The following is a 21,915-nucleotide window of genomic DNA, read 5'->3' on the forward strand; positions in this document are numbered from 1 at the left end:
CTTTTCAGCCAGATCCGAATGCCTTTAGGGCTGATTCTGAGGCCAGAGTGCTATTTAGGACATCTGCCATTCTATGAGTCTGCTGAGTATCTCACTTCCCATGTTGGATCACTCTCCCCTTTATTTATTCTATCGGTTAGTATTAGCAGGTACTAGACTTGTTTATGTGTTCCCTTTGACTCTTAGTCCTTTCATTATGATCAATTGTGAACTGAAATTGATCACTTGGACTAGTGAGATGGCATTGGTACATGCCACCTTGATGGGATTGAATTGGAATCCCCTGCTATGTTTCTAACTCTACCATTTGGGGCAAGTCAGCTTGAGCATGTCCCAAATTATACATCTCTTCCCTCTCTTATTCCCACTCTTATGTTTAACAGGGATCACATTTCAGTTAATTTTTAACACTTAAGAATAACTGTGTATTAATTACAGAATTAAACTAGTCATATTAAGTAGAACAGACAAAAAAAATACTAAGAGGGATAATATATTAAGTTGTTCATTAACAGTCAGGGCTATGCTGATCAAGTCACTGTTTCCCATAGTGTCTATTTCACTTCAGGAGGTTTCCTTTTTGGTGTTCAGTCAGTTGTCACCGATCAGGGAGAACATATGGTATTTGTCCCTTTGGGACTGGCTTATTTGTCTACGGCCATACCACCCTGAACGCGCCCGATCTCGTCTGTTTAGTAGATATTCTAAAACCCCTGAAAATAATGTGTTAAAGATCCTTAACAGAATTTGGATTTGTCAGCTTCCCCATGTGTTCCTTTTCATGTTAAAACTATAGAGTTTGAAGCAATATTTTAGCTGCTGAGAGGTCCTGACTACCATTCTCATTTTCCATGTTTTTTTTTAAATGTAATGCATCTCTTATCTCTTTAATATTGTCTTCTTGAATTTTTGACCACTTAAGTGTTATTTGTGTTTAATCTTTTTCACATTGTGTGATTTTTCTTTACTCTTGCAGTCCTAGATATTTATGAATAGAAAATCAGCATGTTTCATTTTTAATTTATATCTTGAATTAATTAAGATTTATATAATCTCAAAATATTTTAATTTTAATGTACATTTAATTGCCTTTATTCTTTTTATTTCCCTGAAACTCAGAACTCCTGGGAGGATCTGGACATGACGTTAGCAATTTTCTATTTACAGGGGCCAACATTTGATCCAGAGATTCATACCTTTTGTGATGCCTACATTTAATGCTGGAGTGCCTGGGTTTCAGTAGTGCCTCCACCTCTGACTTCTGCTTCCTGACAATGCACATTATGGGAGACAGCGGGTGATGCTTCGATACATGTGTTTCTCACATCCACATGAGAGACTGGGACTGAGTTTGCAGCTCCCTGCATCAGAAGGGCCTACCCCACACCGGGCACTGTGGGTGTTTGGGGAAAGAGAGGAAAGAACCAGCTGATAGTCTCTCTCTCTCTCTCTCTCTCTCTCTCTCTTCCTCTCTCTTCCTCTCTGTCTCTCTCTCCATCCCTCTCTCTCTCTCCTTTTTCCTCTCCCTCTTCGTGTTTCTTTGTCTTTAATATAAATGCTTTTATAAAATATAAATAAATAATTTTAGTAGTATACACACAAATTGAGACATTTTCGTCTTTTCTTCTCCAAATATCCTCCAGTAGCCTCTTTCTCAGAGGTTATCCATTAACAACTTAAGCTGTATTTATTTCACCTTTTTTCTATATACATATATACATATATCTTAAAATATGCATAGGTTAATCTGCATATATGCTCCATTTATTATTGTAAGTTTCTTTGTGCAAAGCTAATTATTTTGTATATATTCTGAAACGCAAAGCTATTATAGCACTATTTCTACATGAACAAATTCAGAAATGACTTATCCTTTTCATAACCAGGATAGCATTTTGCAGTTAGAGTGAAAAATGATGTATTAGCTACTCCCATGCTGAAGAATATTGTGTTGGTCAGAGTTCTCCAAGAAAATCTGTAGTATAAGTCAGTCTGAGTCCAAAGGCTTTGGAAACAAGGGAGTTGATGGTTTGAACCCTATTCTGCCTGCATAGGATGAGCTTCCAGCTCAAATAGGGGGGGCAAGGAAAAGGTAAAATTTCTTTTTCATCCTACTTTTGGTTCTAATCTGTCCCTCAGTAGACTGAATGATTTCATTACATCGACAAAGGCAATATCCTGTACTGAGTGCCCCATTCAAATGATAATCTCACCCACAAACACTCTATCAGGATCATTCAGAAATAATGTTTAATTTTGGTACCCTGTGACCCAAGCAAGGTGACACTTTACAATTAATCACCATATTTAAAGTTGATCCTCTTTTTAGGGTTACAACAAAAATACTGAGAAAATGCTTACTGTATGTGCTTTTTAGCATATTCATGTGATTCTTTCTGATGATACTAAATGTGATAATGTGGCCTGAAAATATGAATATTTCAAAGTCTGTTAAATAATTGCAAACAATGGATCTAGGGCTCCAATGCAAGCCTAAACAAAATTCCAGACATCGGCACCTAATTTAAAATCTATTTATGGAAATTCAAAGTACATATACTAATTAGAAAAAAAAAAAAAACCTCCCTAAAAAGGAGTAAAAGATTAAAATTAACTTTAAGGCCGGCGCTGCGACTCACTAGGCTAATCCTCCACCTGTGGCACCAGCACCCCGGGTTCTAGTCCCGGTTGGGGCGTAGGATTCTGTCCCGGTTGCCCCTCTTCCAGGTCAGCTCTCTGCTGTGGCCCGGGAGGGCACTGGAGGATGGCCCAAGTGCTTGGGCCCTGCACCTGCTTGGGAGACCAGGAGGAAGCACCTGGCTCCTGGCTTCGGATCGGCAGGCGCGCCGGCTGGCCTTAGCGGCCATTTAGGGGTTGAACCAATGGAAGGAAGACCTTTCTCTCTGTCTCTCTCTCTCTCACTGTCTAACTCTGCCTGTTAAAAAAAATTAACTTTAAGTCTTTCCAAATAGCCAGTGCAAGAGTGAAATTAGTGACAGGACTGGTGTGTATATCAATTGATTTTCAAAATGAAACCCAATGCAAGTCAATGAGGAAAAAAAATTCAACAAATAGTACTAGAAAACTATAACTACATTAAGAAAAAAAGCAACACTTCCTTCGTGTCACATACAGTAGTTATTCAAAGTAGATCAAAACAGCAACAACAACTGTAAAATAGAAAAATCTCTAAGGAAATATAGGAGAGTACCTTAATGATCTTTCTCATACTAATAAAGGAAAGTATTAATCATAAAGGAAAAGTATGTTAAATTGTGTTTCATTAAATTTAAAATATTCTTGTCACCAAAAAGCACTGTTAAGTAAATGAACAAGTAAGCAAAACAGAAGGAATATATTTGCAACACATATATCTGAAATGGACATCTTCCTCCTATTTATCTTAGTAGAATCTCTCTTTTTAAAACTTTATTTAATTACTATACATTTTGAAAGTACAACTTTTGGATTATAGCAGTTTTCTCCCCCTATAACCACCCTCCAAGCCACAACCATCCCATCTCCTACTCCTTCTCCCATCCCATTCTTCATTAAGCTTCATTTTTAATTATTTTTATATACAGATCAACTTAGTATGTACTAAGTAAAGATTTCAAAAGTATAAAGTACTGTTTGAGTACTACTTTTACCGTTAATTCGCATAGTACAACATATTAAGGACAGAGATCCTACATGAGGAGTAAGTGCACAGTGACTCCTGTTGTTGATTTAACAATTGACTGTTATTTATTACATCAGTAATCACCCGAGGCTCTTGAACTGAGATTCAGATAAAATTTGAAATTTAGAGATTCTAGCTGCCAAGAGGAAATTTCAAATTTTCTCTGAATCTCAGTTCTCCCTAAAATTTAGATATCAGTGCTTCTTGGGCTTCCTTACATTTCAACAATAAGAAAACTCATGTTTAACTCAAGTTCAAAATGGCTGCAGAGTCTAGATATTAGTAGTAAACATAAATTAAACTGAAATTTCATTGTCTTTTCCCCTTTCCCCAACAAATTCTCTGAGGAACAGATAGAAACTCTCTTAAATGTTTATGCACAAAGGTGTTTCTTTAAAATTAATTAAGGAAACTTGTAATTGAAAAAAGTTTAATTGTCCACCAGTAAAATACATATGAAGGATAAAAAAGAAGTGGATTGTCAGAAAATTGGATTCAGGAGCAGCTCAGGACTCAAACTCAGACATTTTTATATGCCATGCAGGAATCCCAAGTAGCACCTCAAACACTAGGCCAAAATGTCTGCTCCTGTAAATAAAATATTTGCAACTTAATATCCAAATTCACTCATGAGGTTTTAGTTTCTGGGAACTAAGCCAAGCTTCAAATTAGTTTTTAATTTCATTTTCCATGTATTTTTTCAGGTACTTACACAGAGATTGCTGCATTAAGGACACTACACAAATAATTGATTCTGAAAAACAGAAACTTTCTCAACGATTTATGTGAAGAGAAGTGATTCTTTATAATTACCTAAGGAAACTACAAGTTGGAGGAAATCTAATTTCACAGCAATAAAGTAAACATAACACTAATTGATATTTATTGAGCAATGACTCCGTTACATGTACTCATAAGCTTTGAAATACAATTAACTCATTGTACAACCTAAACCCACAAAGAAATTACTTTAATTAAAACTATTTTGCATATGAGGAATACATAATATATGGGGTTATGACTAGCTAAATTATTTCATTAATGAGAAATGATGGCGAATTTTTAGAAAGTATTACCATCGTGACTACCTTCCTTAGCTCCATCACATCTCTCTCTATGGCCCGATCCATGTAGGAGGCTGACTCAAAGCTACTGTGTCAATGGCTTCATTAGTCTAGCTTCTCTTTGCTTAAGCCACTATGAGCACCTGCTAGAGACTGGAAGCAGGAAAGTAAGTGAGGTCAGGATCTAAATTTCTAGGCTCTGGTCTTCTGGTGTTGCTGTGAGCTGACATCTCCAGATCAAGGGCTCATCTCATGTCAAGCTGTTCCCGCGATGGAGGCGCTTGGTCTCTGTTTCCACGAAGCGTTCCTGCCTCTAACTATAAAGGTCTAAAGTTCTTTCATAGCCTCAAGTATTGTTCAGCTCATGACTAAAAGCTTACATATTTAATGTCCAATTTTTTGGAGAGAGGAACAAATGAACATTCATTTTAACAAATATTTACAAGTACCTCCAGCCTTTTGGGAATTACTCTAGACATTGAAGATACAGTAGAAAATATAGTGAATGAAGTCTTTGTTGTTAGGGAAATTAAAAATAAATAGTGACATTCCAAAAATAAATGAAATATGTATGTAATACTCCAAGTGATGAAAGCATCTGTGAAAAGGGAGACAAGCATGTTTGTTATGATAGAGACAAAGGCATGAAGCCATTTCCATTTCAATATCAGGTGCTCAGGCAAATAACATGTGATAAAGAAAACTTGAGCCAGTGTGATTAGAAGGAAGGAGTGAATGAGCAACTGTCACCTGTGTAACACCTAAGGCATAATGAGCCAAAGCCAACTTTAATACCCAGCTTCATATGTTTGTTGTTTAGCTTGGAGGCAAGTATGGCTACGTGGGGTATGACAGCGCTTCTGCATACTGTTTTAATAATTCCTATTATTTTAAACTATTACCTATTTTGTTTATGACATAAAATCTAAACCAACTTGTTCATATAAATGTTAGATGTTAGACATTGTGGTTCCTGGTCCATTTTTGCTGCTCTCTACATGATGTAACCTAAAAAATCACCACCTGTGCTTTTCTAGCGTTTCTGTTCATCTTTATTTTAGAAGTTAGATGATATAATTTATCACCTCTTTCTATGAATATGAGAATAAGCAAAATTATTATGTAGCATTGGACTCTAGACAGCCTTCCTATGTCAATCAATATTTTTATCTTAGTACACTTAAAATTTCTTAGAATTCTCCACTTTCCTTTTGAGACTTGATTCAAACACAGATTTATATAAATTATAATTCTTCACAACATAAACTATATGACAGGTTAAAATTCAAATGATAGTGACAGCAAATTTGAAATTGTAATCCATAATGCTGAATCATTATGTTTGGCAAATATGGATCCTAAATGAAAGGTATTCTGTTTTATAGTTTAATATCTCTATTTTTTCTTTGGTCAATGTACAACATCTAATAGTAAATGAACATTTATTAACATAATATACAATCATAAAGTTTTTTTTTACTGGTTGCAGGTGACATAATGTTTCACTTTCCTTATGATCTCTATGTTTTCTATATTTCTTATAAAAATATAAACACAATGTCAAAACAGGAATTGTGTACTGATGTAAGAAAACAACAAAATTGCTAAAATAAAAATCTATAGAATGAAAGAATTTTATAAAATTTTACTTTATCATTCTCAGGACTATTTGCAACATTGTCTATTATTTTAATTACTTTGAAATAACATTTAATCTAAAATTAACATTTATAAATTCACATTTGAAAATCACTTAGATTATGTTTTCTGCATTACAGGTACAGAGCTGCTTTTTTTTTTTATTAACCATAAATTTTAAAAAGATTCCTTAATGTAGCATTCAGACACAGTAAGCTCTTTCCCAATATTCTAGCCCGAGTAAATCTTTTAAAACTCAGTCAAGACCAGAGCTATTTGTCCTCTCACAAACTAATTTGAGCTAGCACTTTCAGCTCTGCTTACCACAGAGATTTGATAGCCAAAGACAAATTTTATAGCAGGTTTCAAACAAGAAAAGCTTGACTGCTCTTGGTGAGATTGATGAAAAGTCACTGGTCTAGTATTCTTGAGTCGTTGTGGTCTAGTAGTATTGATAAAAAATTCCTATATAGATAAGTGCCATATTCAATAATAAACAATAAAATAAATCAACTGCAGTATGTGGTTCTGAAATATATTTTGATTTTGTTCTTAAGATGTTGAGCTCATTTATTTCTGTATGTTTTGCAGAGGTAGATCTAATTCACAACTTTTTATTTTTAAGAAATTTGCACAGTGTGTTGCAGATTCTTGAAGATTCTCCAGATATTTTTTTCTAAAGTATAATCTAAGGACATAACATTTTGAAATAATATAACTAGCTAACTATATAATTTCTACTAAAATTAGTATAAATATATCACACACTATGAATTTTATAATACCATCAAAGGAAATAATAATGTTAGGCAAAAATATGACTTTTGTTTGGGAATCAACTTCAATGTTTAGGAAGATCATTTTATTGGTACTTTGTAAATGTGGAGAAATTTTTATATCTATGTTAGATAAAGTACATCATTTAATAACTTGGAATATACCACTCATGGAACATGTAGGAACTGTTATGTTGCATGACTATACAAACGTATATCAATAAATATTATTAATCTTTTAGAAATAAAATTAGTAACTGATATTTGATATTATTGAAAGTTAACATTAGTGAAAATGTTTCTCTGTAGTCATCAGCAAAAAGTTGACTATATGCCATAAAACAAAGTGTATTTTATTTTTATAAAGATTCATTTATACATTGGAAAGCAGAGTTAGAACGAAAGAGGGAGCGACAAAGGGAGAGAGAGAGAGAGAGAGATCCTCTATCTGCTGGTTCACTCCCCAGATGGCTGTAACAGCCAGAGCTGGGTTGATCCAGAGCCAGGAGTCAAGAGTTTCTTCCAATTTTCCCAAATTGTTTCAGGGACTCAAGCACTTGGGCCATCCTTTGCTGCTTTCCCAGGCCAATAACAGGGAGCTGGACCAGAAGTGGAGCATCTGGGAATCGAACTGATACCCATATGGGATGCCAGTGCTGCACTCTGGCTTTACTCAATATGTCACAGCATTGGCCCAAAAATTTTATTTCTAAATGAGCTGTTTAGTTCTCTCTATAAAATGAATTCATTGAACAAACTTATTGAGAATTATTTTGAAATGTTTCCACAGTTACAGAGAATAACAGGACAAATTATAAATGAACATTAAAGAAACACTACATAAACAATTTTTATTTTCATGGAATTTATACTTATTGTGAAAAAAAACATGGATTAAATCATTTAATTAATCATATCAAATATTCTTGGGGCCAGCACTGAGGCATAGTAGTTTAAGCATCCACTTGTGGCGCCAGCATTCCATATGGGAGGCAGTCCAAGACCCGGCCAATTCACTTTCAATCCAGCTCCCTGCTAATGGCCTGAGACATCCCTGGAAGAATGGCCAAAGTGCTAGGGCCTCTGCACCGATGTGGGAGACCTTGAAGAAGCTCCTGGCTCCTGGTTTCGGATCTGTCCAGCTCCAGCCATTGCAGTCATTTAGGGAGTGAAACAGCAGATGGAAGACCCCTCTTTCTGTCTCTCCCTCTCTCTGTCTGTAACTTTGCCTTTCAAGTAAATAAATAAATCTTTAAAAAATATGTTCTTAAGGGGAGATGAAATACAGTACAAGAATATGTAACAGGATTATCTTCTCTGGTTAGAAGACTGAGCAATATTTTATATGAAATGACATTAAATTCAAAGTAAAATTAATTAGACAGTATTTTACTCACTCAATTTATTTGAAAATGTGAGTCTATTAATAACAATTACAAAAGAGCTGCTTGTACATGTGACTAAAAGTGAGTGAATCACAAGGTTTAGTTACTATAAGAAGACAATGTTGAATAACCATTGACAAGATCAGGATCACCTGGAGAGAGTAAACACTTGCATAACAGATCCAAATATACCCAAAATATAACTGGTTTATTCAACTGAAGATTCATTTAATTGCTATGGCACACATTTGTTAAGCACCTCATCTTATAGCTCTCTTCAAGCAAATATTACAAAAGAAAAAAACAGTAGATGAGTAACAAATACATTATGCTTTAAAGTGTTATAACAGAATATTTAAAAAGTTAATGGAAAATTGAATTTAAAAATAACTTATAATCTTAGTGGAAAAAAGTGTTAAAATTCATGCATGCAAGGAATCTTTTTGAGTTTTCACAAAGAAATGTGTATAATGACAAATTCATGCATGAATATAAAAATTTTTACACTGGGGCCAGCACTGTGGTATAGCAGATAAAGCTGCCACCTACAGTGCCAGCATCTCATATGGGTGCTGGTTAGAGACCCATCTGATCCAATTCCAATCCAGCTCTCTGCTATGGCCTGGGGAATCAGAAGATGGCCCAACTCCTTGGGCCCCTGCACCCACGTGGTAGACTTGGAAGAAGATCCAGGCTCCTTGCTTCTGGTTCCTGGCTTCAGATAAGCTGCAGCTCCAGCTGTTGCAGCTATTTGGGGAGTGAACCAGTGAATGGAAAACCTCTCTCTCTCTCTCTCTCTCTCTCTCTCTCTCTCTTTCTCTGTCTCTTTCTGTCTATGCCTCCCTGTAAATCTGCTTTCAAATAAATAAATAAAACTTTAAAAATTGCAGCACAATAAATATCTTAATCATATTTTCAGTTACTTATGGAGGGAGATGGAGAGACAAAGAGAGAGAGATTTTCCACCCACTGGTTCACTATACAGTGGCCGTAAGAGCTGGAGTTGGGCTACAGAAACTGGGAGCCAAGATCCATCGTCGTCTTCCATTTGTGTGGCAGGGACCCAAGTACTTGGGTCGTCTTCTGCTTCCTTCCCAGCACAATATCAGGAAACTGCCTTCCCAAGATCATTATCAGAAACTAGACGGGTAGCACAGAGCAGTAGGCCGGATTGAAACTGGCACTGTGATATGGGGTGCTGGCTTCAGAAGTACAGTTGAATCTGCTATGCCACAACATCAGACCCTCAAGGAAATTTTTGAAGAATGCTCATTTATTATCTTAAAATAATTATGGCAGGTTTTAGAGGATTAACAGTCATGAGGAGAGAGTTGCGCAATTTGCACAGAGTTGCCAGCCACAGAGAATATGAGTATTGAGAAAATACAGGATCATAAGGAAATCAGTTTGCATATAACTTGGAAAGCCATGTAACAGAAAATGAGAAAATCCATTACAAAGTACTGAGGCAGACATGCACCTGGTTTATGCGTGGACTGGCAAGGAGACCATGTGGTCAGAAGGAAGGATGTAAAGGAAGAGTGGAAATGCAGTCAGGGAAATAATAAGCCAGAAAAGCTAAGGTACAAGGGGACAATTTAAGGACTGAGGGAAAAAGGAACCACTTAATAGTGATAAGGAGAAAAATAGCATGACCTGAAATAGATAAATATATTATTTATTTAGCTCGAGTGTAGGGGTTGGAGTGCAATTAGGAAACCCTATTGGTAGACTCACTGCCATCCAAATGGAAGAGGTTGACTACTTGAACTAGGAGCTTAGTAGCTGAGATGGTGAGAAATGGTCAGATTCTGAACCTAATTTGATGTTGGAGATGGAAAGATTCTTGCTGAAATAGATATAAAGAGTGAAAAAACAAAAATTCAAAATCAAATTTTTTTGTCTTAGTGATTGAAAGATAAAGTTGCTCTAAATTATAAGAAGGCTGCAAAAGTTCTATCCCAACACTTGTATCTGGACAGAGAGGGACCAGAAGGAAACAGATGAAGAACTAGACTATAATTTTTGTGAGAGGTGATGAGAAACAGGAGGGCTTCATAATTAATGACAACTAGATCAAGGATGAGGACATAGGAAAGCATAGACGAGTTTGTGAGGAGGCGAGTTCAAGGGTTTGAGGAGTCAGAGTATCTAAAGGGAACATCCATACATTAACTGAGATCTCCAAACAAAAGATATAATCAATGTTGGAGAAATGTATAAGATTCAGCAGTTAACCTCACAAAGAAATTCCGTGAAGATTACCAAAGTGTGAGTTGATGACAGTAATAATGATCAGCAGCACATCATATAATCTGATGACATCTGATTCAAAACGAGCGGTCTCAAAAGAGGTAGGAGGGAAATGGTTTCAAACTAACAGTAAGGAACAAGCCTAATGCCCACTTGCTTCCTGGGTGACAGTAAGCCATAACCTGAAAGGGTTGATCTCAATGCAGTGTCTTCAGAGAAACAGCAGGTGTGTGCTAGAATGAGAAAGTGCAGAGCAATTGAAAGCTGATGAGGATATAAGTGAGTTTTCTCAGGGAGGATTGTGAATTCAAGAGAACAGAATGAGTGTTGTATGGAGTGGCTACTTGGGCATAGTTGCACAAATAATTGAGTTATCTGAAACAAAAATTTAACTGGATGTGCCGTATTTTGTGTGGAAATCGTATATGTACTCCAAAGAAATACATACAAATGTACACCAAGAGTCAGAATTTGTACAATAATGTTTCTAGTATTTTTGGAGTTGGAAATAGCCCAGTATCCATCAATAGTGGAGTGTAAAAGGTAAAATGTGATAGTTATTGAGTGTGCAAAGCTTTATTGTTTAGTGCAGTAGTGAGGATAGTCTGGGTGTTTGACATTTCTTTGTGGTAAACAACAAACACAGAAAAGATAGAATGGAAAGGGAGAGTGGAGATGTCAATGAACCCAGGAAGCTTGGGAAAGCTGTGATTTAACTTATTTGGCTTTTTGATGGCAGGAATAAAGCTGAGAGGAGGTAGCTCTTAGACTCAGGGTATAAGTTCACTTTGACATATTGGGAAGTAAGCCTATATACATTCAACTCAGGAGTCTTGCCTTGAAGATTTTTGATAGATTCAGGTTTATGAAGATGCAAGTGTCACTCTGAGAACACAGGCTCCCTCTTAACCTCTGATAAGGATTTGAAAGACTTACATCAACATTTAAATCTGGAGCATTGGTTAGTTCTGTCCCTTGTCGGAAGAATGGTGAGCTTACTATTAATATACTCTTATATCCTTGACCGCTTTTTAAACTATATTAGAACATCTGGGGAATTTTTCTTTTACACTGTTAATAAGATTCTTTTAAGAATCCCTTCCCTTTGTCAACAGTAGAATAGGTTAGGGCTTTAATTTTAAGTCATCATTCCTCCTCTGAGTCACTGATATTTATAAAATCTCATAGATGGATCACATCACTTACAGAAGGAAACTATATGTCATTAGGATTCGCAGATGTATAGCAGCAATTGTATCAGTTATGTATTCCTTTCAATCTAGATAGGTTTAAAATTTCACTTCAGCAACCATGAATTTCCCAGATTACTTTATATTCAAATTTAATCAAGCAGATCATTCCACTTATATGTGTAGATATTTCCATGGCTTGAGTTAAATATTGTTCATGATATTAGATAACAAAATTGTTAACCAACTATGATTATAAACTTTAATTTTATGTGTTGAAAGTCAGAGAGACTGAGAGAGAGAGAGAGAGAGAGAGTTCCCATTTTCTGTTTCCTTCCCCAAATACTCATAACAACTGTGGCTATGCCAGGCCTAAGCCTAGATGGGGAACTCAATCTCTGTGTCCCATTCGGTTGCCAGGGATCCAGCTACTTAAGCAATCATCTGCTGCCTCCTAGTTGGTACATTTGCTAGAAATGGAAATTGGGAGAAGAGCTAGAACTCAAACCACAGCACTCAAATATGGGTATCAGGTATGTTGGCATTGCAGGTGCTGGCTTAACCAGTTACCCCACAACCTCTACCATAATACTTCAGTATTCTGCCCTCATTAAAGACCAAAGCACGGGGGCTGCCTGATCTTACATGATGAACCCCAGTATCCATAAGCCAAAATAAAGTTTTTTCCTTGAAAAGCAGTTTGTGTCAGGTACTTTGTTGCAGTGATAAAAAGCTGACTAATACAACAATGATATTTGTTATTTGTAGTATCTACCAGGATATTCAAATGGATATTTAGGTATAATTATGGATATATCTTTCAATATAGATTCTTATATGTCAAAAAAGATATCAAATCATGGATATAATATTTCAGGGTTACATAAGGCTACCGTATTTCAAACATTTAGTTAAATGAATGGCACCTCCTGAAATTTTCCCACAGATTTTCCCCATCTGGAGAACCCTCTAGCCCTCTCTAGGCTTTTTCTCAGTCCATGGAAGGAAAGGAAAAAAAAAACACCTAAAATACTAGTGAAATCTAGACCCACGGTGGACAGGCCCAATTAATGACTTAGATTTAATCATGAGCATAGTATACTAGAGAGCTGGCATTTGATCTCCTAGTCAAGACACCCATGTCCCACACTGAAGTATCTGCGCTTGATTCTCAGCTACAGATTCCTGCGAATGCAGATCCTTGGAGGCATGGCTTTGGTTTTAGCCACTGATATCCTGCTACCCACTTCAGAGACCTGGGTTGAGTTTCCAGATCATTTTTTTGGCCTCAGCCTGTGCACCCTCCTTGTTGACATTTGGAGAGTGAACCAATGGATGGGTGCATGCTCACTCTCTCTTTCTCACCTACTCCCTCACATAATTAAAAATAAAAAACCTTAACAGTTAATGAATGCTATTCCTTGATTAGAATGGAATATAATTGAAAGAGCTGCAAGACATTCCATCTCTGGGGAAAGTCCACAGGAAAACTGAAAGTCAAGAGAACAGAGAAAAGAAGTCTGCTGGAGGACCCTAAATTCTCTAACATCTCTAAATGAAGCAAATATGAAATAGAGAAAAAGATCCCTTTCCAGATCAACATAGATCTTCACACTGGAGATCTATGTACACTGATATCTGTCACACATTACGACTCAGGGTTTCAACAAAGTTTCCAAGGCATGCCATAACTTAAGAAACCTCTGAACAGACAAATAAATGATTGGGACTAAACTCACATATTACACAGATATTGTCAAAAAAAAAAACAGAAAAGAATATTGAAAATAATTCTGACCAATATATCAAGGGTTTAAATGAAAAAAGACCCCAGAACCAAAGACAATTAAAGCAAAAATAGACAAGAAGCTAAGAAGTTTCTGTAGTATAAAGGAAACACTCTACAAACTGAAGAGGCAACCGACAGAATGGGAAAAAATATTTACAAATTATGCATCTGAAAAAGGATTAATAACCAGGATATATATAATGAGCTCAAGAAACTCAAAAATAGTAAAAAAGGAGTCTAGTAAAGAAATGGGCAAAGGGCACAAGCAACTTTTAAAAGATGAAAAGCCAAAGCAAAGGAAATCAGCATATGAAAGAGTTGTTTGCACAGCCATGCTTCTAGTAGCTCAATTCACAATAGTTAAGATATGGAGGAGTGCAGTGGAGGATGGCCCAGGTGCTTGGGCCCTGCACCCCATGGGAGACCAGGAAAAGCACCTGGCTCCTGGCTCCTGCCATCGGATCAGCGCGGTGCGCCGGCCGCAGCGCGCCTGCCGCGGCGGCCTTTGGAGGGTGAACCAACGACAAAGGAAGACCTTTCTCTCTGTCTCTCTCTCTCACTGTCCACTCTGCCTGTAAAAAAAAAAAAAAAAAAAAAAAGATATGGAATCAACTTGGGTGTCCATTAACTAACAACTGGGTGAAGAAAACATGGTACATATACTAGATAGAGTACTACTCTTCCATAACAAAAAATGAAATCCTTTCTTTGCAACAAAATGTATGTAAGTGGAAACCCATAAAGACAAATATGACAGATTTTACCTGATTGGTTGTAGCCAATACATACAATACAAAATAAAAATGTGTATCTAGCTAAACTGACATCCTGTCGTTTATGTTATGTTTATGTTGTTTATGTAACTCTTTTGATTAAATGTGTTTTGTCTTTTTATAATAAATGTATTTATTTAGTCTGTATTATAGTAAATATTATTTCTTAAGATTATTTTTATACTAAATACTTATTATTGTTTATGTAAACTAAATATTATTTAGTTAGAATATGTTTTTTAAAAAGAGGGAATGTAATTAGCAATATGAAAGTTTTAAGAGTAAAAAATTAGTAACATTGTAATTGAAATGAAGAATGTCTTTGAGGAGCTCACCAGTTGATATGACCCAGTCAATTAAAAATATGCAAATAGAAATATCCTACAATGAAGTTCAAATAGGAAAAAATAATAAAAATATATTGCATAATATCCAAAAGTCTAGAACAATTACACAGGAATATTATATGCATAATAATCATATAAGAAGCAGGTGATTGTCACAGAAGTTAAGATACTGCTTTGGACACTGGCATCCCCCACTGAAGTTCCTGGATTTAATCTTTGATTCCACACCTGATTACAGCTTTCTGCTAATTCACATCCTGAGAGCAGCAGATGAAGAATCAGGTTTTGGAATCCTGCCACCCATGTGGGAGACACATACTGACTCCTGGTTTCCAGGGCATTTGATGAGTGCATTAGCAGATGTGATCTCTCTCTCTCTCTCCCTCTCCCTCTCCCTGTCCCTCTCCCTCTCTCTCTCTCTCTCTCTCTCTCAAAAGGCAGAAAGAGAGAAAGAAAATAGAGCATGAGAAAAATGCGAAAAGATTATTTGCTGAAAATATCCTATAGTTAATTACAAACATCCAACCTCACATACATGGGAACACCAAGAAGGATCAATGTCAAAACTTCTACATGTAAGCATAACATTGAAACTGCAGAACAAGAGATAGAAAAACATCTTGAAAGAAGCAGAGAAGAAATAAAGCCTCTTACCTAGGAGAAATAAAATCAAAGTATATTGTTCTACATATCACTGTTGAAGGTCAAAACACTGTTTATCTAAAGTGATAACGTGATTTGGAATAGTTTTACTCAATTCGTCATCTTAATGTGGAACTTCTTAAGTTTAAATTTGATTCTGAATCCCCAATGACTGAGCTGATGAAATTTGGAAGAAAAGTGCTTATGAAGTATAGCAACAATAAATGTATTACAACACTAGGGACCTCAGTCAGTATGTAAGATTTAAGAAATAGTCTGTTTGTCTCCTTTTCGTAATCCATTAAGATTGCTACTCCTGGTCATCCCACTGCTCATTACAAGGATATGCATTTAAAAGTGAGAAACTTTTCTTCTGAACCTGTATTCAGCAGAAGAGTTTCCCCTTTTTACTTTTCCCAGATTCTCATGAACATTTCAATCTCCTTCTCTTTGTGCAAAATGCAAGCATATGTGTACACATACACATACACATTCACACACACACACACACACACACACACACACCTGACAAGCATGATGCCCTTCCCCACTCTCAAGTCTCATCTCTTCATCAGGCATAATTGCTTCATGAAACTCAAAGCATCAAAATGTACACCCATCTCTTCTATATCCCTGATGAATTCTTGTCAATGGGCTAAGACAACTACATAAAATCCTGCATGAGGAACATCTTCAGGGTGTTATTAATTTTCCTTTCAGATGCTGAAACATAAAGTTAGAAAAATACAACTCAGGAAATTGTCCATTTTATTTATTTAAATATTTAAATTTTAAGGCTTGTCCATTGTATTTATTTATTTATTCTGAGATCTTCCTCCATCTGGCAGAACAAAAGAAATTAATACAATCAAGTTTTCCATTCCATTCATATTCCTCTGCCTGTCAGAAGCATATGCTTAAAGAATTGCAGAGCTGATAAAATTGAAAGGGTTATTGACTCCAAACCCCTTATTTCACACATGAAGAATCAAAGCCTCAAAGAAGTTAAAGGACTTTTCAAGGTCATATAAAAATTTAATCCCAGAAATTTCTCAGGGAATTGCCTTTCTTACATCAATTCATACATTTATACTTGCAGAATTTTCTTAATAAACTATCAAAATGGTTTGTCAATATTTTATATGACTAAATAATTATGTTCTTAAGAGAAGTTAAAACAGTATAAAGTGACAAATTATTTCAGTCGTTAAACAGCTTGTTACTAAAAAAAAATTACTGTGCTACTGTGCCATATCAAAATTCAATTGTAGGGTATGTTGAGCTTATGAAATGATAAATTACAAGATAATTTAGACAATTTTGAATTATCCCAGGCTTTATTTGTTTTACTTGCTTCAAAGTGAAACAGAACAAAGTCTATATTTCAATTCTGTTCAAATCTATATCAGTGACACTAACATTTCAATAACGCATTATAACACTGGAAAACCACAGATATCATGTGGCCACAACTACTGTTTGACAAGTACAGCGGCACACTTACCCTGAAGGATGCGTTCCAAGACCCTCAGCGGGTACACGAAAATGCAGAATGGCGCCAAACTCTGCATATACTAAATTCTCTTCTGTATGTGTACACCTAGGATATGGCTTAATTTATGAATTAGGCACAGTAAGATTTAACAATAATAATAAAATAAAGTGATTTCAGCAATATATTATAATACAAGCTATCTAAACAGCATGAATTATTAGTATCTGTTATTTTCTTTTTGATATCTTTGGAATGCCATTGACTACAAGCAATTGAAAGAAGAGAAAAACAAAATTGTGGGTAATAGAAAACTACTGTAAATGGCTGTCATTTTAAGAGAGATGAGATTACTAAGGTAGGATAAATGTGCTGATACTAAAAAGGATGAAAAGAATGGACAATATAATTCTATGGGGCTTTTATATGGAAGCATTACAAATAGCAAATATGTCTTAATTAGGCAATTTGTCATTTTAGCAATGCAGTTCTGGGTTAAGGTTATTATTAAGGATTCTCTTTTTAGCCACTCTTAAAATTAAAACTATGAACAACATAGACCCTATTTATGAGATGCAAAAATTAATTTCATATTCACTAACATTCAACAATACAAAAAAATAAAGACAAAACTGGAGGATATATAATATGGAAGTATAAAATATTTGTTCAAATAAAGCTAAGAATTATTTCAATAATAAATCTGAATAAGATAAAAAATAACGTCAGGTTAATTGTGAAAATGATCTATGCTAACACATGGTGACATACGCAGAATTCCCTGCATATATAAAAATTAGTAGGAATTATATGAGCTAAATTCTTAGATACTATGAATTAAGAAATTGGTTAAATACTTTAGATGCATTGTCTTCTATGATTCAAGCTGTTTTGTTTTTCCAAGTGCACTTATAAAGAAGTTGACTTAGGAGGCTGAGCAACTTGAAAATTTTCAGAGCTGAGAGCTAGCAAAAAGACTTGCCAGGAATTGAAGCCTTGTTGTCTGACTCCAAAGCCCCCTCTGCACTATTATGCTATACTGCAGAATCACATCACAGACACTCAGTAAATTCAAATATTTCTTCTCTTTCTCTAATCTAATAATTACATATAATGTAGAAATCTTATAAATATGCCATTGACAAAATCTTTACTAAAGAATAATTTATTGAAATTATTTGATGGATTTGGAAATACCATAAGATCAAGTGATTTATGTGTGTTTTAAATGAGAATTTATATATATATACATTTATAATTTAAATATATATTATAAATATATATACATATATATGTGGCTTTTATATAAATACTGTATCTCTTAGAAAAAAGCTTACCAAGGAAATGAAAGAAAATATAATACATGCATACATACAAAAGTGAAACCTTCAAAGCAAAAGAACAAGATAGAGAAGGAAGGTGGGCAAGAGAACAGAAATACCATCTCCAAGAAATTAGATACAGCTGAATGGTAGAATTAATACATTTTTAAAAATTTCCATTAAGTATTAAAATTCAATATTTATTTTCTAGAAATTTTCTTATGAAAATTTTAATTCTTTAATAGTACCTTTCCTGCATTAAAAATAAAGGGTTATGGAACATTTTGATAATTTATATTATCTGCAATGAACCCTGAAGAATCTTGTAGCAAACTGTAACAAAAGATAATTTGTAATTACTTGAAGAAAATTAAATATGTGGAAAATTAATGAGCTCCATTGGAGAGTGGCAAAAGCTAAAAATAAAAATACATTTAAAAATAAAATTATGCAAAGTAGGAATGAATAGTGTTCCAAACTTTAGAATGGAAATCTAGAAGCTTTTTTTAATTTGTTTTTAATTTATATAACTGGCATATATGAAAGAATGTACTAATACTCTAAATAATATTAACAGTAGTATAATAACCAGAATATATAAAGAGAGAAGAAACCCCACAAAAACAAAACAAACAATCCAGTTAAGAAATGGGCAAAGCACTTAAACAGATATTTTTCAAAAGAGGAAATCCAAATGGCCAACAGACACATGAAAAAATGTTCAGGATAACTAACCTTCAGGGAAATGCAAATCAAAACCACAATAAGGTTTCAGCTCATCCCAGTGAAATGACTTTCATACAGAAATCAACAAACAACAAATGCTGGGGAAGATGTGGGGAAAAGGGCACACTAATGCACTGTTGGTGGTAATGCAAACTGGTAAAGCCACTATGGAAGTCAGTTTGGAGATACCTCAGAAATCTGAATATATCCCTACCATATGACCCAGCCATCCTGCTCCTCAGGAATTACCCAAAGGAAATTAAATCATGAAATTAAAGAGCTATCTTTACCTCCATGTTTATCGTAGCTCAATTCCCAATAGCTAAGACATGGACTCAACCTAAATGCCCATCAACTGAAGACTGTATAAAGAAATTATGGGATATGTACCCTATGGAATACTACACAGCAATTAAAAAAAAAATGAAATCTGGTCACTTGCTTCAAAATGGAAGAATCTGTAAAACATCATACTGAGTGAAATAAGTCAATCCCAAAGGGACAAATATCATATGTTCTCCCTGATCTGTGGCAACTGAGTACCTAAATGGAAACCTGTAAAAGTGAAACTGACACTATGAGAAACAATGACTTGTTCAGCCTTTGTCTTGACTGTCAAGGAACAGCTTACTGTTTTATTCTTTTTAGTATTTTCTTTTACTACTAATACTATTGGTTGGACGCTTTAATAAACACAGAAATATTCTTAGGTGTTTAAATCCCATTGAAAATTGATCCCTGTAAAAAATAATAGAGGGAATAAGAGAGGGAAGAAAGGTACAGTTCAGAATATGTTCACATGGACTTACTCCTAAGGGTAAAGTTAATAATTTGCCATGGGACTCCAAATTCCATTAACATGGTAGGCACTAATGCCATCTTACATATTAAAGTGATCTTATTTTTTTCTTTCTTTTTTTTTTTTTTTTAATTTGGCAGGTAGAGTTATAGACAGTGAGAGAGAGACAGAGAGAAAGGTCTCCCGTCCGCTGGTTCACTCCCTTAATGGCCGCTATGGCTGGCACTGTGCTAATCCGAAGCCAGGAGCCCAGTGCTTCCTCCCGGTCTCCCGTGTGGGTACAGGGACACAAGCACTTGGGCCATTCTCCGCTGCCCTCCTGGGCCACAGAAGAAAGCTGGACTGGAAGAGAAGCAACCGGGATTAGAACCTGGGGTGCCAGTGCCGCAGGCAGAAGATTAGCCGAGTGAACCATGGTGCCAGCTAAAGTGATCTTATTAAGTTTGTAAATGATCATATAGATAGGATTAAGTGTCAAAGGGATCAAATAAATGAGACCAAGTGCCTGCTAATAACAATATATAGAATTAAAAAGTAGAGAATGATCCTACATGGGAAGCAGGCCATCTGGCAGACTCATAGAATGACAAAGGCCCTAAATAGCACTCTGACCTCAGAATCAGCCCTTAAGGCATTTGGATCTGGCTGAAACCCCATGAGAGCATTTCAGGCATGGAAAGCTAAGACACTTTGGCAAAAAATGATCTACATGGGGATCCCTATGAGTGAGATCCCAATAGAAAGAAGGGGTCATCAAGGAAGGATGTACTTTTTCTCTGAAGGGAGGAGAGAAATTCCACTTTGTTTATGGCCCTTTCTACATACTGATGGGGTTTGTGGACCCCAAAGTCTTCCATAGCCTTGGCAGCTAATGACAAGAGCCTTAGATGATCACTGATGTCATAAATCAGAGTGTCAGTTGTTAAATCAATAACAGGAGTCACTTGCTTCACATTTAGCCCCTCTGTCCTTAATGAGTTGTACAATGAGAATTAATGGTAAAGCTTGTCTTCACATGACTATAATTTGTGTATCTGTGTCTGTTCAAGTGTTGAAATCTTTACTTAGTATAGAGTTGATCTACTATATATATAAAGAGAATTAAAAATGAATCTTAATGAAGAATGGGATGGGAGAGGGAGTAGGAGGTATAACAGTTTGAGTGTGGGAGGGTAGGTATGGGGGGAAGAGCTGCTATATTCCTAAGGCTGTATGTATGAAATTTATATTTATTAAATAAAAGCATTTGAAAAATCAAATACATAAGTAAATCTTTAAAAAAAGAAAAATTATAGCAGCCCCAACTCCAGAATTCTCAAAGCAGTTCCCATGATACAGCAAACCAAAATATAAATTACAGAAAATTAGGTATCCCTGGCTTGGTAACAGAAAAAGATAGGGGAACAAAGCAGCCCTATTCTTTCTATGTCTCTCATATCCTTAAGCCCTAGATACTCACGACTCTGCTAAATATGAATAATATTAGAATAGTAATAGTCAAAAACTGACCTTAAGAGACATTATCATCCTTCAAAGATCCTTATGATTCAAAATAGCACAAAACTCAGCACCTCTTTCATTTAAAAAAAAGTGGAGACATTTGCAAGAAAAGACTAAAATATTCTTAGAGCTGTCTGGTAAGCAGGTCTTAATCCTTCCACATAGTTGGATACTCTCACATGCACAGGAGATCACTGGGAACTCCATTACTCATTCTCCATCTGGCTCTTCTTAGATATTACAGGAGACTAAGTGGCTCCGTTTCTATGACTGTAGTGGTAACCTGGAGACTGGAGCAGGATCTGGGCTGTGGACCTTCAGAATTGCTGCAGGATGTTTGGGACTCTTTTTTTCTTAAGATTTATTTAATATTTATTTGAAAGTCAGAGTTACTCAAAGAGAGAAGGAAGGCAGAGAGAGAGCGGTCTTCCATCCACTGGTTCCCTTCCCAATCAGCCACAAGGGCTGGAGCTGCGCTGATCTGAAGCCTAGAGCTGGGAGCTTCTTTTGGGTTTCCCATGTAGGTACAGGGGCCCA

Source organism: Oryctolagus cuniculus, chromosome 8, assembly GCF_051225735.1.
Source record: "Oryctolagus cuniculus isolate XC-2025 breed Fujian yellow rabbit chromosome 8, ASM5122573v1, whole genome shotgun sequence".
NCBI lineage: Eukaryota > Metazoa > Chordata > Mammalia > Lagomorpha > Leporidae > Oryctolagus > Oryctolagus cuniculus.